Raw genomic sequence first — 15,768 nt, 5'->3', positions numbered from 1 at the left:
TAAAAAAAAAACAAAAAAAAAAACAACAACAACCTTAGACTGCCATAAAAATATTCATGAAGTGTTTTAAAGATTCAAAGTACTGCTTTTCTTTCATGTAATTGTGGATGTTTATATGAGTTCACGGTTTTATTTAACACACTGATGTGCTTAAATTATGCTGTAAGATAAATTATGTTGTAAGAAACCGGAATTCTATATAATAATAGATTTTGATCGTCCACACAACAAGATCGCCCTCTACAGGGCTGGGTTAATCGTGAGCTATGCCACCACAGTGTATGACTACTTACAGCAGTACTACAGCTGGAGTCCTCTTTTAAAAAATAAAGTATTATATCATAGATTTAAAAGGGAATTATAATATGAACATCACACGGACGGTCTGACCTTTTCATGAGCTGACACACAAAACACGAAATATTTTCTCCTCTCATATTTTACTCCTGCTTCTGAAATATGAAATGAATTGCACTGATTGTGCGAGATAAGTCAGAAATTACGCAGTTGTTAACATAGGTGTGAGAAAGATGTTTGTAAAACAGTAGTTTTACAAAGTGAGAGATGTGTTTGTAAGTGTGCGCTCTGGCACCGTCAGCGGCGTCCTGTAGAGGGCACTGGCTTTTCTCTTTTGACGAATCGTCGTACAGATCCAAGAGACCCATGCACACAGTGCAGCAAAAAACAGTTTCAGGCAGTTTGTCAGCTTAAACGTTTTTTTTTTAGATAGATAGATAGATAGATAGATAGATAGATAGATAGATAGATAGATAGATAGATAGATAGATAGATAGATAGATAGATAGATAGATAGATAGATAGATAGATAGATAGATAGATAGATAGATAGATAGATAGATTGATTGATTGATTGATTGATTTTCTTTTTTCCTTTTTTTCTCCCATTTTCTTATTTTTGACCTAAAGGACAAAAGAGTAGCAAGTGGAACAGCTGGTTGGCAAAAATCCGTTTTGCAACCCATATTTAAAAACACAGACACGTGGTGACCTCCCGTCCACATAGTAATTGATCGCATTGACTAAATAATAATATCTCGTCAGTCACCCCGTCATAAGTTATTGCTCCACCTGTCTACCTACAGACATGACAAACCAGTTTCGATGTGTTGGTGGCAAATAATAGCCTACATGTGGGGGATTTTGCCCTTTAGTGAATTAACGCCTAATGCATGTTAAAAACCGGGACTGCTGTGCGCGCAACCTGTAAGTGGGATCTCTGCTGGCAGTTCACGCTAAATCCTGCAAAATAAACTCTTCGTGTGTTATGTAAGCCCCCGGAATGAACAAATTTGTTAGCCCACACCCGAGGGCATCTGGTGATGGATACGTTGTCCCGGGGGGACTGGGGAAGCCGGTGGCCTACAACAGCCGTTTATCTTGAAAGGCTCGTTTTAAGTGTCCCTCAGCTGGAAAACAAAAGCTTTAAGGGCAGCCATTACCTTACAATAGTTGTAGAATCACCATTGTTCAGTTAGGTTCACACACATACCTATTAGAGCATATGCTTAGGCTTGGGTTTAAAACCAAGTGGTTTAAGTAGCTTACATGGTTGAAATAAACTAAAAATCCAAAGTTGATAAAACCAAACTAAGACCCCAGGTTTATTTGATCTAGCTGGTCCAGCTGTTTAATAAATTGGTTTAGCAATGAATGTCACTTTTTGATGTTTGTATGCCTATGCTTGTGTCAGTTGTATGTGGTATGGGGTGGAGCTGGGTGTAAGCAGTTAGGTAGGACTCCCCCAGCATGGTCAGGCCACTTGTGTCTGAGGGGCTGGCTTATCCCACTTAATCAGCATCCTGAGAGACTGGCACTGCCCCATAGCCATAATGCATGGGGTCACTTTGGGCTTCTCAAAATGAAGTGAAGCCCCACCAGACAATGCTGCTGTCAATCAGCCTTAACCTGAGCTGGGCCCTTTATTCCTCATATAGTGTACTTGTGTAATCATTCACTCCATAAATGCAAATTAATCTCATCAATGTTTTGACTAACAGAGGGCAAGGATACATGAAGAGCATTTTTGCATATCAAATGCTTGCATTTCTCACAGTACAGTTTCCTTTTCCTCAGGACTGCATAATGGGCTATAAAGAAGGGCAAATCATGGATGTCCTCGGTGTAGTTTTAATCATGCATACACCTGTTGCAGTGAGAATGTAGCATTTGACAGCAAAACATCCGCATTTTATTTTGCATATATTTAGTAAAATGGCCAATTCAGGATGTCACTGTATGAAGAAAGCTCATTTTACTGTGGTAATCTCAGCCACATGCTGTGGAAAATATATTTATCGAAAAAACTAACAAGATAATGAAGACACAGGAGAACGCTTCCTGCAATTTGCAGTAGCTCTTCCGCTTCGTTTAGACCATAATTTGTACTTGCTTGGATGGCACATACAGTCAGTGGTTTGGGGTTTGTAGCAGTAATATCCCAGGGGCTTCTGTCAGTCCGGCACCATTATAAATGACAGAGCTGAATGAGCCTCCTTGGCTGTTTCTCAACACCCTGGCTTCCTTGGGGCCTTGTGCAGCATTTGCAGAGCGTGTGCCCTTTTGATTTCCTAATCCCAGCACGAGCTGTGGAATGCTGGCTCTCTATGAGATATTCCACTCACAAGCTGTGATTTATGTTCTTGTGGTGCAAGGCTCAATGGTGAGGGGCTCACAGGTGTTGTGGAGCCTCAGTAAAAACTTTTAATATGCACACCTCGTGGTCTCTGGCTGGGCCCGGCACAAGGATTACTGCCATTCAGTGGGGGGATGGGTCAATAAATGTTTAAAATTCATCCAAGACCTTACAGTCTGATGGCCGCTTCAGACACACGACCATGTACGCACAAGATCATTATCAGAACACAGTGCCTAGTTTATTTCAGTATGGTCAGTCTGACTAAAAGACAACAAGTTAAATATATCAAATATGATCATATATAACAAATTAGGGACAAATAGCACATTTTTAGAATACTTATATCTTCTTCCTCTTCTTTTGGTAGGTCCTTTTAGGAGTCCCCACAGTGGATCACCTGCTTCCATCTTGCCCTATCCTTTACATCCTCATTTGTCCCACCAACCCACATACAGAACACAAAAAGCATTGGGCATGAACAATATTGGTTCTTAATTACTGCACTGTTGATGATGCAGTTACTGCCCACTTTAAAATGAAGAGGCTGATCTCTGCACATGCCACAGTAAACTTGTCGGCATAAAATCAAGAGCGCAAACTGAATGGCAACCACCGAAGATTTCAGTGTTTGTCCTCTCTGCAGGTATCATACTATTATACTTAGTTTAACAAACATCATAATTCAGAGGGAAATCATGACTTTATTTTAAGTTAGAATTCTCTGCTGGGGAAATAAAGAGTTAAAAAAAAAAAGTGGTTTACTCCCTACTGGTGTTGCTGTCAGATTAATGAATGAATGTGTGACAATTTGCACTGCAGTGGTCCAGTTATGCTACATTTCATTCAAATTTGTCTTTGAGAGTTTTGGCATGTGTTATGAAAATAAACTTAGAATCAATGCCAATCTCCATAAGCTCAGGGAGCTACTATTTGCAGTGTTGTAACCATTTTTTCATTACTTTTTTTAAAGAACAGATTACTGACATTAACCCTATAAAAAAGTTAACTGCTTTACTATTTCTTGCATAGCTTTTATGATATTCTGCAACATTACCTGAGAAACACAGCAAGTCACTTAATTTCTAGTAAAAAATTCAACATTCATCAATTTACATGAACACATGCAATTTCCATAGTTTCATAAAGATGACTTTTTTTTCCTTAGAAAAGCCCAAAAATCACTTTAGAGAAACAAGTAAAGTAGCTTTACCTGATAGGAACAGTTGTAGCTTAAATTACAATCTTACAAAATAATTTAAATTGCTTATTTTAATGTTACCGCCAGCACTCTTTTTTTTACTATTGCATTTTTGTTACATATTTGCATTTTTCTGAATAAGGTTATAATGCTGACAAAAGAAACAGATGCAGTTCATCATTAAAAGTGAAGATACTAATTATGGCGTATCTTCCCATCAAAAATTCCATTCAGAGATTTATTTGGGTACTTCCTGCCAGTGATCCAGAGTTTGTCATGACATGTTACAGACAACTTCATGTGCACTAACAACCTTCCTGCATGATTTAATAATAGTGATCTGTGTTAATCACCCACCTCCCTTTTTCCGCTTTTCATACTTTGCCGCGGGGAAAATAAACTGCACCAACTTACCTGAAGTGCCTTATCTGCTAATGGCTGCCTCAGACCCCCAGCCCCCAGCTTTCTTTGGCTCGTTTTCAATGCGCAGAGGTCAGAAGAGCCTTTCAGTCATGTACCGGAGTGTGTCGTAGAAGTACAGTGACCTTTTCAACTCTCCTGTGAATCCCTGAAGCTGTTTTGGTTGGGACTGTTTTTCACTGTCACTAGTTTTCATACATTTTTATGTTCTTTAAGTCACAGATGATGATATCTAACACTGTAATATAACACAACGGTCATAGTTTTTATATACCGTCTATCCCTGATATTAATTGTATTCTACTGAGTTTTATTTATCTTCACAACTGATTTTTTATTGTTGCTTTTTATGTGCTGTGAGAGTCCTGGTATTTACTGTATCAAATACTTTTACTATTTCATTTTATTGACTAATTTATCCAATTTCAAAAATTATTGTTTCTTTTTAAGCCAGCTCAAGCATTAAATGTATGCAAACAATGTTTATTTTTAACAGTTTTATCCTCCTTAATGGTACAATTAGCCAGATTGTTAGTTTACTAACAAAACAAACCAACAAATAGAGAAACATTACCAACATTAATACATTACTGAATGGTCTTGTATACTGCTTTTGTATTGTTTTTCTTTTATGATTGGACTGTGTGTACAATTTATTGTTTTTTGTTTGTTTGTTTGTTTTCTTTTTGATGGTGTTTATTATTGTTGTTTTATGGATTTTATGGCATGCTTCGCTGCAACGACGGCTTAGTAAATGTCATTGTATGTGTTTTTCTTGGATGCAATGACAATAAAGTATTTATCAGTTTATCAATTACCAAGAGCATGTAAAGCATTAACATCTACGACCTTAGGTCAAAGACGTCCATGTACTGGCATACTAACCAGCTAACCCCGGCCAATACACTTGGTGTAAAGATAGGAAAGCAGTTTAACATGAGGACGAGAAACTAGCTCTTTCTTTCTTTCTTTCTTTCTTTCTTTCTTTCTTTCTTTCTTTCTTTCTTTCTTTCTTTCTTTCTTTTAATACATTCTATAAATCTGACTTGGCATAATGTTGAATAATAAGCAGTGGAAAATGAAACAAGGAACACAATGATGGCTAACATTGGGAAGCTGGATTAGGAAGCTTAGCTAGCACTGCAGTATTTGGACTATCTAATAATATCAAGCTAAAAAAACGGTGCCCGCCACTGCCTGAAGGGTATGATGTACAACAAATGTATACAGCTGAGAGTCTTTTATTGTTACAGTGACATGGTGAAGCATTAACCAATCACTTGCTTTCACATTCACACACAGGCACGAGCCTCGTGACGTTATCACAGTATGCTGCAGTATCAGTGGCTCAACAGTAACTTTGCCACTTGTTACCTTAACACCGCATTTGGTTTTCAAGCTCTGCAGAACCTTTTAAGAAACCCTAAAAATATTTTTAATTGCATTTTGTAATTTTTTACATAAAAGGGTTTAAAAGAAGTAATAGTATAAAAAGGGATTCAGCTTAAACTGAAATACTGAATTAGACCTTTTGATTGTTTTTAGTTTTCAAAAATCATTTGATATTCCTCTGTTAGTTACACAACCCCTTTTAAGCAAATAAACTCATTTTGAAACAATTATTTAAACGAAGCGATACACTTTTCTCAGAAAGTTGCAAACATGGTTGTTTTTCATGAAAAACCACTGGTTTTGGTGATCCCTCACATGGTTTTTTCACAAGACGCTGATGCTTTGAAATTGCTTGTAAATTGATTTATTAATTCAACTGGAATAAGTGTTTCTCTAAATATCACACAATTTAAAATGTTAATGAAAATTGTGGTAATGACTGCCCATGTTTTAGAGGCTGGATATATCAGTTATCCTCAATTTTAGGTCGCCTCATTTAACATATAAATCACCTCATAGGTTCAAGAATATTTTCTTGTTTATCCCAAATTACTCTAAGAAAAAAAGATCCCCCATAATCGGCATGTGGCAAAGTCTTTAGTAAGCCTTTATATGATAAAACATTTTAAAGAAATGCCTAATGGCTTGTTTAACTGCTGCAGCTCCTCACACTGTTACACACTCTGAATTTCTGTAAAACTGAGAGAAATTCACCTCTGAATTTACCTATGCCTAAAAATGTACCTCCCCAAGGTTGCATAGCAGATTCATTTAATCCTTACTGTGGCACCCCCCATTTCTCCCTCACCCTCCTTCCCTTCCTCCTCCTCTTTCTTTCCCATGTCCATTAGACCTTGCAGACTAATCGAGCAGCACCAATTGCTCCCGTGGTGAGATCATTAAGTAAATTATTTTAAGATCAAACGGTCAGCAGCCACAATGAAGTCCTGTGTAATGGTAAAAGCCTCAGAAACTGCCACCCACTCCTCTCTCAAATTAAAGCCCAGTGGGGAGAGCTCTGCACCTCTCAGGTGGATGCCCCCATTAGGCCTTTTAGCTGCAGGCTAAGGTAGGACCCACTAATTGGTCCTTTGAACAAAACTAACCCACTGACAGGATCTGACTTGTATGAAGCTTAAGAGTGCAAAATTGTTCCTGGCCGACGACAGCAGCAGCTCTGAACTACTGTAATAGTCTGCCTATAGAGCGAGCATTAACATGGACTTGTTCTGCTTTGGTGGCAACATGTTATAATGTTTAGTAGGATTTACTATATAAAAGGAGGGGAGACTTTTTTTTTCCTAGTTTGAAGGTGATGTTAAAATTGCACACACTGACTCACAGTGATTTTAAATTTCAGGTACACTAGAAAGTTCTATTGTCATTGGGTTTTACTTTCATATACATCCATTTCTCCATCCATCCATTCTCTTCTGCTCATCTGCTTTCAGGTTTACTTTTCTTTTCTACATTTAAAATGACCCTTTAACTCAAGTCAAACTTAAAAGTCACTCCCTAGGAAAGCATGTCAGAGCAAAAACCTTTAAAATAACAAAGAACACAAACAAAATACTACACTATATATTGACTGAGTGCACTGTGTGCGGTGCCAATAGCCAAAGTGCCTGCTACAATCAGCAGGTTTCTGTGTTTCATGAATAAATACATTCCTCTTAATCCTTAGTTACATTATTGCTTTGGTTTTATCTTCTACTTTAAAAATCCAACATCAATACATTCGAATCCTCACTTCACCTTCCTGTTTATGTTTTTTCTGTTTATCTGTGTTGTCTTTAGGTGGTAATATGTATGTGTGGTCATGTATGGTGTGCCTACTCTCAGTTCTCCCAGCTGAACCCATGCTAAGCTTGCTTTCTATTTCCTAACAAGAAACCACACTCTTACCAGTAAATAAAGCAACAAGCTGGATTGTACCAGTCTTTATGTGTGTTTGTGTGTGAGTAGCTGCATATAGGGTTTGTGTATAATACAGTGAACAAGTATGAAACCCATTACACAGTGATTACTCACAAAGTGCTGTTCTTGGATGGATAGGTTGACAGCTTCCCTTTTAGCAGGTCAAAGTTTCACTCGGCTTAAGATAATTAGGAGCATGTACTGTATGCGCATACAAGGGTAAATGTATATACATTACACAGATTCATATGCTGATGCTGCCCTTAACAAGTGACTTTAATTCACTTAAATGATTTCACACATGTGGCAAACAAGCCACAGTCTTCAAATATTAAAAAAATGGTTCTTTCAGGTGTTTATTCCTCTCAGCAAAGGAAGTGTTGGACTTACAGTAGCTTATGGCGTGGAGACAGGAACCAATGCAGCAGAGTGACTGTGAGTGAATTATCCTCCCTTGACATGGAGCGTCAGTGTCATCAATCACATGGTTTTAATTAGCGATAGCTCCCCTTTGTGGCTGAGAAATGTGCATGTAATTCAATTTGGGACCCACTGCCGCCTCCAGAACCCCACACAGAGATTTTCTAAGCCACTTGGAGTTCACACGCGCAGGTGAAATGCTCGATGCGGACAAAACAAACAACACTGAAGGCCGTTATGGGTACATACACAAAATATGGTGCTGTGTCCTGATTTTCAAAAAAACATTTTCGTAATACCGGCTCGTGAAACAAATGAAACAAAACTGACACAAAACAATCCTGTTAGCATAAATAGCAAATGACTATTTTACTCACTACTGATAAAAGGTAAAGGCTTTACCTCTTGTAAATGATTTTCTTTCCTCTCAAAGTGTCTGAACCGCTCTATTTTTATTATTCTTTTAAAATCAAAATTCCAAAACAAAGATGGAGTGAAGTGGGACATGCTCACACAAGGTACAATTTTATTTTCAAAGGTCAAACAAAGGTGCATCGCAGTCAAAGTTTATTGTATTAAAATTCTCAAATGTTAAAAAAAATGGCAAATTTCATATTTTACTGTCAAACAACAAGAGACAGATAGCAGCTGTGCTGAAATGAAATGGCTCAATCCCGTTTTATGAAAATGCAATATTCATCAGCTACACAGTGTGAAGGCGATCACTGTTACTTTGTTTTCCCTTGAGGTAATACATTGAAATGGCCATACAATGATGAAAAACAAAAACACACAGAGGCCTTTTATCCGTCATTTGAATGTTGGTTTCTTGTGATTTCCTCCTCAATGGGAAACTTAACTGATACCAACAGCAAAGGCCTGAGCCTTAAATAAAAACAAAGACAGCCTTGAGAGTTAAGGTTGCCATTGAAATGCTAAAATATCAGTGGCAGTAATTTAGTTCTCTAAAGACACTTGAAAGTCTCTTATCTGACACACAGTAATGCAAGTCACTATAATAATGTTTATTTCACAGCAGTCATCCCCTTTGCTGTCAAATACAAGCCTTTTTTATGTTTCCCTTATGAACTTTAACCTCTGACCTCAGCACTCTCAAAATAGTCACAGTGTAAACTTTGTGTTGCTATTAAAAATGTGGTTTTATCTAAAAAACAAACAAACAAACAAACCCAACAACAACAAAAAATAAAAACACAAAGTTTGACAGTTTTCTTTTTTGAACAATTACCTTATACTGATATTTTTAGTTATCCTTGGCACTGACAGCATTAAGTAACACTCTGCATCTCAACTTGCACCGATGCTTCACATTTATACGATGACGATTGCAGATGCTGTTGATTCCACTGTCTGATTGGACTCCTGCACTTTGAAATATTCCATTTAAGGCTGCTTTTGTTCTTGGGATAGATCAGCTCCCTTACAAGGTCTCATCCAATCAATTTACTTGACGCCTGTGCTCTGTTTAACTTTTGAAGGTGCTGATTATATTCTGCCTTTCCCCCCTCTGGATGCCCTAACAGCACCAAATCAGTGTCCGCACGAACATGCGGCTCACAATCAAGCTTCCATTCGGTCTATGAAAATCTGGCTGTGCCATTAGCTGATGTGCTGAGAGGAGAAATTCCAGTCCTCTGTCTGTGTGGTTGTTTTGAGGGAAACATTGGTTTCACCCCCTGCTGATTGACTCTAATCAGCCACACTGTGCCAGCATCACTCTGTCTTGAAGCACATTCTGGTGACTGATTAGGTGGGAAGACCGAAAATGTGAGGAATACATAAATATTTATCATGGCTTGATGATGATAAAAACATACACATAGTCTGAAGAGTCCCTTAGCGAAAGAACCATTCCCTCGCCAGCAGGCAGCTTTTTAAAGTAAACAGTACGCTATAATATTTAAACAAAGAAGATTTTGGCACCAGCAGCAGTGCCTGTTGATGTTATTGAAATGCTTGTTGTCAAAAAGAGCTAGAGTCAAACGCATCGCATGTATTGGCTTGTATTTCCATTTGCTGAACAGGTCTGGCAAAGAAAACACTGCTGACGCCAAGCTCAAGCTGTGCCGTCTGGGTCCACAACTGGTTAAAACACATCAGTGCCACAGCTCCAGGCTATTCTCATGCTACATGCATATTTTAACCTCGCGATTGTGAAATTATTGTGTTGTAATCTCTGTTAGTTAAGTTAGTCACTGCACGCAAGTCATAATGTAAAAGCTGAAGGTGAAGCAGGCTAAAATATTGGTGTAGGGTTGCACATGCAATGTGGAAAACTAGTCGTGGGACAATGTCCAGAGGCTATGAGAGACAGGTACTTCCTATATCCTGTGCCCGACAGCGAGAGGCCTCACCTAGGCTATAATCTGGGACAACTGATCACAAAGAAGAAGAGTGAAGGCAAATTCTGCCTGTCCTACTTCAAACGCAGCAGGACAGTAAATCAGACAGGTAGACAACACCTCTCACTTGTCTTCACCGCTTCCTGTCCCCAGTCCAAGGCAAAGCTAACAAGTATGCCAACAATGTCACCTGACAACATTATGGAGCCACTTTGCAGAAGAAACGTTTCGCAGAGCCGCCTGTGAAGATATGTGTCACTGCAAATAGGAAGGTCACATCTTGAAAATCTTTTTTTTTTTTTTTTGCAGATGTTCAGTTGATTTCTGTCACCAAACAGCAAGAATATTTAACATATTTAATAATTAAAGTTTATTAGAATGATTATATATTATATGAATGTCTAACTGTAAATGTTGGTTATGATCTCTTTTGACTGTCTTTTAGTTTCCTGGTACAAGGTCGTTTTAATAAAAAGAAAGTCAGCGCTTAAACAAACAAAATATAAGCATCCTTAAAAACATTTTACTATCAGCACTCACATCAACAAATCTCACCAAAGTCTGTCAAGCATCAAAAGACTGAAAAATAATTTTACTTGGGCAGTAAGAGAGAATTTGTGTCCTTTGTAAAATATTGATTATATCCTGTAAAATTACATTAAGCTGATAAAGTTCCAAGTAAGTCTCCCTGCTTAAAACTTTTTTTCCCAAACTAAGATGATTCTATACACATACTTGCATTTTTCCATGATAAATACAATAAGTGTAATTGAAACCCCACATTTAGCATCCACATTATAAATTTCCCAATATTTATTCAAACAAACATGCCAATATTTCATCGTTGAAAGAAATTAAGGGAAGAGTCACTTTACAAATATCAGCTGGATGTCTAACTCCTGAGAAATCCCATCGGAGGACAGGGTGTCAGGGAAAATGAATCAGAAAGAAGCATCAAGGTCAGCGTGATATTTCCAGGCTTCTACTTTACATGGCCGCATAGCAAATGAAGGCCTTCAATCAACTCAGATTGGGTGGATGGACACCAACACCCTACAGCGAGAGTAATAACAAAGGCATAAATCCATCAAATAAAGAAAAAAAGAGGACACGAAAAAAAATCGGGGTCACACCAATAATACTCTTTTTGACTAATTCCGATGAAACAAATAGGGTGGAAGCATGCTTTTATGCTCAGTTGTTCCCGTTTTATATGCCTGAGCATTTCTGCAGTGAGGCTGGTGAATAACACGTCCTAATATAGACTCACAGTGAAGTAAAACAATACAAGCTCAACACTTGTGTTCCTTAATTAAACAAATTGCTGCAAATGAATGCATGCCTGAGAACCAGGATGCATCCATGACCAACAATGGCATGCTTTACAAGCTTGTTATTATTGCAAAATGCTCAATCCTTTTCTTATTCCTCTTTAATACAACCTGTCTGAATTTGCAGTTAGATGGTTTTAAAGTGAAATGTGTCGAGGCCCCCGATTCTTAATATCTTTAGTGCCAAAATTGAATATATCCAGGATATTAATATTGTGGGGGTTGATCCAGCTCCTGAGAACCATTCATCTAAAAGTTTCTGCTATATAAATATGAGCGAGGAACCCAATGCACCAGTGCTTTAACAATCAATACATTATCTTATGTGCAAAGTCGAAATGTTGAGAGATTTTTTTTTCCAAGTGTGTGGAACAAATTAAAAGCCCGGCCAGTCAGTAAAAGACCAATTCATAAAGGTGAAAAAGTGAGGCTGCGGCTGTGATGGGGAGGACCAGTGAAAAATCTCTGCTGACCCTCTCATCCCTCTGCTCATCTATCTCTCACTACTGTCCACTGATAGATTTCCCCTCACTGATTTATTGGAGAAAAAAAAATGTCACGGTGGAATAGGCTTTTGATAAAATTGTTCAAGAGATTCTGGGCAATAAATCCTGTTCTTTACATCAGGGTTGCTAGCTACTTTCACATTCTTGTGCCATCAATAAGAGCGGCCAAACATGACGACTAATCAATAACTTTACAATATTCTGGGCAGTTTGGGAAAACAGTAACATTTATATTTAACAGGAAAGAGCAAGTCACTAGTTCTATATGGGGCGATCTATGGATAAGACTGTAACTTGAGCTGAAAATAAGTCAGGCTGTGTTTGCACTGCTAGCTGGAGAGAAATCGCTGTCCTTCACAACAGCTGATTAAAGCTGCCTTAAAACTAATGACAGATACTATCTATTATTTATTTCTGTTTGCATTCGAATGTCCACAAAACCTGTTAAATTCACATTAATCAAAAATATCAAATCAATCGGTTAATCATTTGGGCTTTTTTGTGCCAGAAATCCAATTCAAATATGAAAAAAGGGTCATTTAGTGATCATTAATCAATGTGTCTTATATTGTAATGGCTTCCAAAGATGAGCCTATTTTTCCTGTAAAGAAAAACAGGCCAATATAATCGTAGTAACAAGTTACAGGATCTCTAATCCGACATCACTCACTCATCTGACAGGAACTCTTCAGTCAGCCGAGTGGCGCCAGAAAGGATGAGTGATTCAGCAAACCTGCCTGGTGTTGTCTCTCCGCTCTTTCAATCTTTTACGATGTAGCTTAGAGAAAAACAATGAATCTGTTTCTCAGTACAGGTGTTTCTCTGAGGAGATGACTTGTAAAAACAGGTAGATTTCCTCTGAGACGTGAATTGACTCACATAAAAGGCTTCTGCTGCAGCAATAACTCACAACCGAGTCCTGGCCGTCTGCCCAGAGACACTGAAATCATAGCGGTGTTTAATTTGCACAAATAACCTCACAGGGGTGAAATATAAAAAATAAAAAAGTCCCCGTGCGACTGATGGCATTTGACAGCATTTGCGGTAATGTCATCCTCGGCCGATCGGGAGATAAACATCAGCACTGTAACCTCAGACTGACAAAGAAACAAACAGTCAGCCACTCAGAAGAGCATACTTTAGAGGACCTCTGCACTCGCAATAAAGGCCAAGAAAAACTGGAACATGAACTTAAAGCCCTCTAAAGACAAGGTTGTCACAAGAGATGAGAGAGGAGAAAGCAAAAGACAAATAGCAAGCGGGGGGAAGCCATGTGGATGACTTTGTCTTTCAGATTAAAGCCCGAGCAACAAAGACATTTCTGACAGGGTGAGGAAATGAAATGTTTACAGTAAGAGGACTGATAAGAGAGGCCACATAAGACATTCGAGAGCACTTGTTTGGACTGCCCTGTGTGTTGCTACAGATGAGAAGTGGTCGTTCTTAAAACAGGTGTCAGGGCATGTGAAAAATGCCAAGTGGTGCGCTCCCCCCATTTAATTTAAGCCATCTGTGTGTCAAGACACCCCCAGCAATTTCAGTGCAACGCTGCACCGATATCAGCGATTTGTTTTGTCTTTACAGTGAAATTGAAATACTTTCCGACAGCATGTCAATGATTCTTTTCCCCGACTACTAAAAGGCTGAAATTACATTTGCTTTGCTATAGAACAATTTCGTCCATGCATTGATTTGGCTGCAGCCACATAAGACGCTGCACTGCCTTTATTATGCAGACTCCAAACCTGAGAGGCTCAGGACATTTGAATTATTTACATCAGTTGTCACAGGCTGGTGTGATTTCAAAGAGCATGCTCCCAGAGGCCCATTACCCTGCCCTTGTTTGTCGGGGACGAGATGAGACATTTTCTCACTGATAGGCTCCTCTTCTGATTCCTGCGGGAAGGAAAAACACCATGTTAATTTAATGCGTCCTGTCCCGATGCGATACACCGGCGCCAAAAAAAGATGCTTGTTCTCATCTATGTAATCACAGCGGCAGGAGCAGAGGGCACACATCCCCTGTGCCTCATTTCAGGGCTAATCTTTCATTTCATAGCCTATCTCTCCATATCAAACAGCACAAATGGCTTAATTTGCATGACGGGATTTGTAACATGGCAAATCAGGTGTCAGAGTCGATTAAACATTGCACCCGCACACTATCATAATCAGCCCTCTAATGAGTGTGGCCGCTGGTGTGAGAGGCTTGGATGGATCAGGGAGAACGGCTTCTCCACGCTGCCCAGCGGGGGGTGAGTAACTGGGGGATTAAATCGGGGATGCGGTCCCTCCGGCTCTGACAGAGGGGCTCCTCGGGGTGGCGGGGCTAGAGCCCTGTGATGCTGACAAGACAAGGCGACACAGGCCACACACAAACACGCACACTTCAGGAGGACTGGATGAGAGAGCTTCTCTCACAGCTCAAGCACACAGACAACCGTGGGGCAGCATCTGAGGACTGCTTACTCCTGTGTATTCTCAGCTTTGAATACTAATGCGTGGGGCTATTGCAGAGGATAGAAGCCCCAGCAGAGCGACCCCAGCCCTCAGCTCACAACAAGCTGATCCTGCTGCCTCAATGAAACGAGGCAACGGGATCATTAAGATGCTACAGAGACTCTGGCCACTAATTAATCTTACAATACTGGTTGTGCTTTTATTTCATGTAAACATCAAGTCACATGATAAGCTGATGTCACTCAGCCTCCGCTGAGCTGCCCCCTCCTCCCCGCTGTCATCTTCAGTCCCGTCCCTCTTTGTGTACAGTTTGCCACTCCCATTGTCCAGCCTTTTTTTGTTTTCTGCTGAATATACACTGATGCTAATTCTACTGCTGGCTGTGTAGCTGTGCAGCTTTTGGTCACTGGTCCACAGAGACTTCCCTTTTACCACCATCCTACCACCCTAAGCATCAACATCCCCCTCCCCCTTACTTCTTTCCCCACCCTCTGCCCTGCTCCCCATTTGGGGTGACCCGGGTGCTGTTCTGAGGGTTCCTCACACCCCAGAAGCTGTCAGTGGCCTCCTTCCTTCCCATGAGCGGAACACACAATAGAGAAAGGGCTCCGGCTGAGAGGTTCAGTAGCCATTAACCCCTACCAGCTGTTCCTGCCGAGGGTATTCTGTGCCACAATACGTGCCCCCGAGGGGGCCCTCACGTCCACTAATCTAGCCATTGTTGGCCAGGAATGCTGACAGAAGAAAAGAAATTTTTCTTGTGTCCATGCAAGCGTGTGTATCCATGTGTGAGAGCCGAGAAACGTAGGGCTAATTTCTATAGTTGCCTGTGAAGAAGGGAGACCATGAAGAATACCCTATTTAGCTGCTTGACAAAATTCTTCTGCCTAAAAATGGAAAAACAATGGCAATTGTTTTCAAGTAAACTCCTTTACACTATCTGGATTTAAGAAGAAAGGGGAAAAAATGATATTCCTGTCTGGTGTGCAAAAAGTTAAAATAACTTTATAAGATTTGAATTATTTGGTTATCTGTGATTCATTTTTAATGCGTGGTCAGAGAAGCGTTCAAAAACGGCGATCGCTTCCAAAGCCATTTCTGCAGA

Source organism: Mchenga conophoros, linkage group LG11, assembly GCF_057382185.1.
Source record: "Mchenga conophoros isolate Kocher_MC1m ecotype Shallow Benthic linkage group LG11, M_conophoros_male_GT1.1, whole genome shotgun sequence".
Classification (NCBI taxonomy): Eukaryota; Metazoa; Chordata; class Actinopteri; order Cichliformes; family Cichlidae; genus Mchenga; species Mchenga conophoros.
This window is presented reverse-complemented; position numbering follows the sequence as displayed.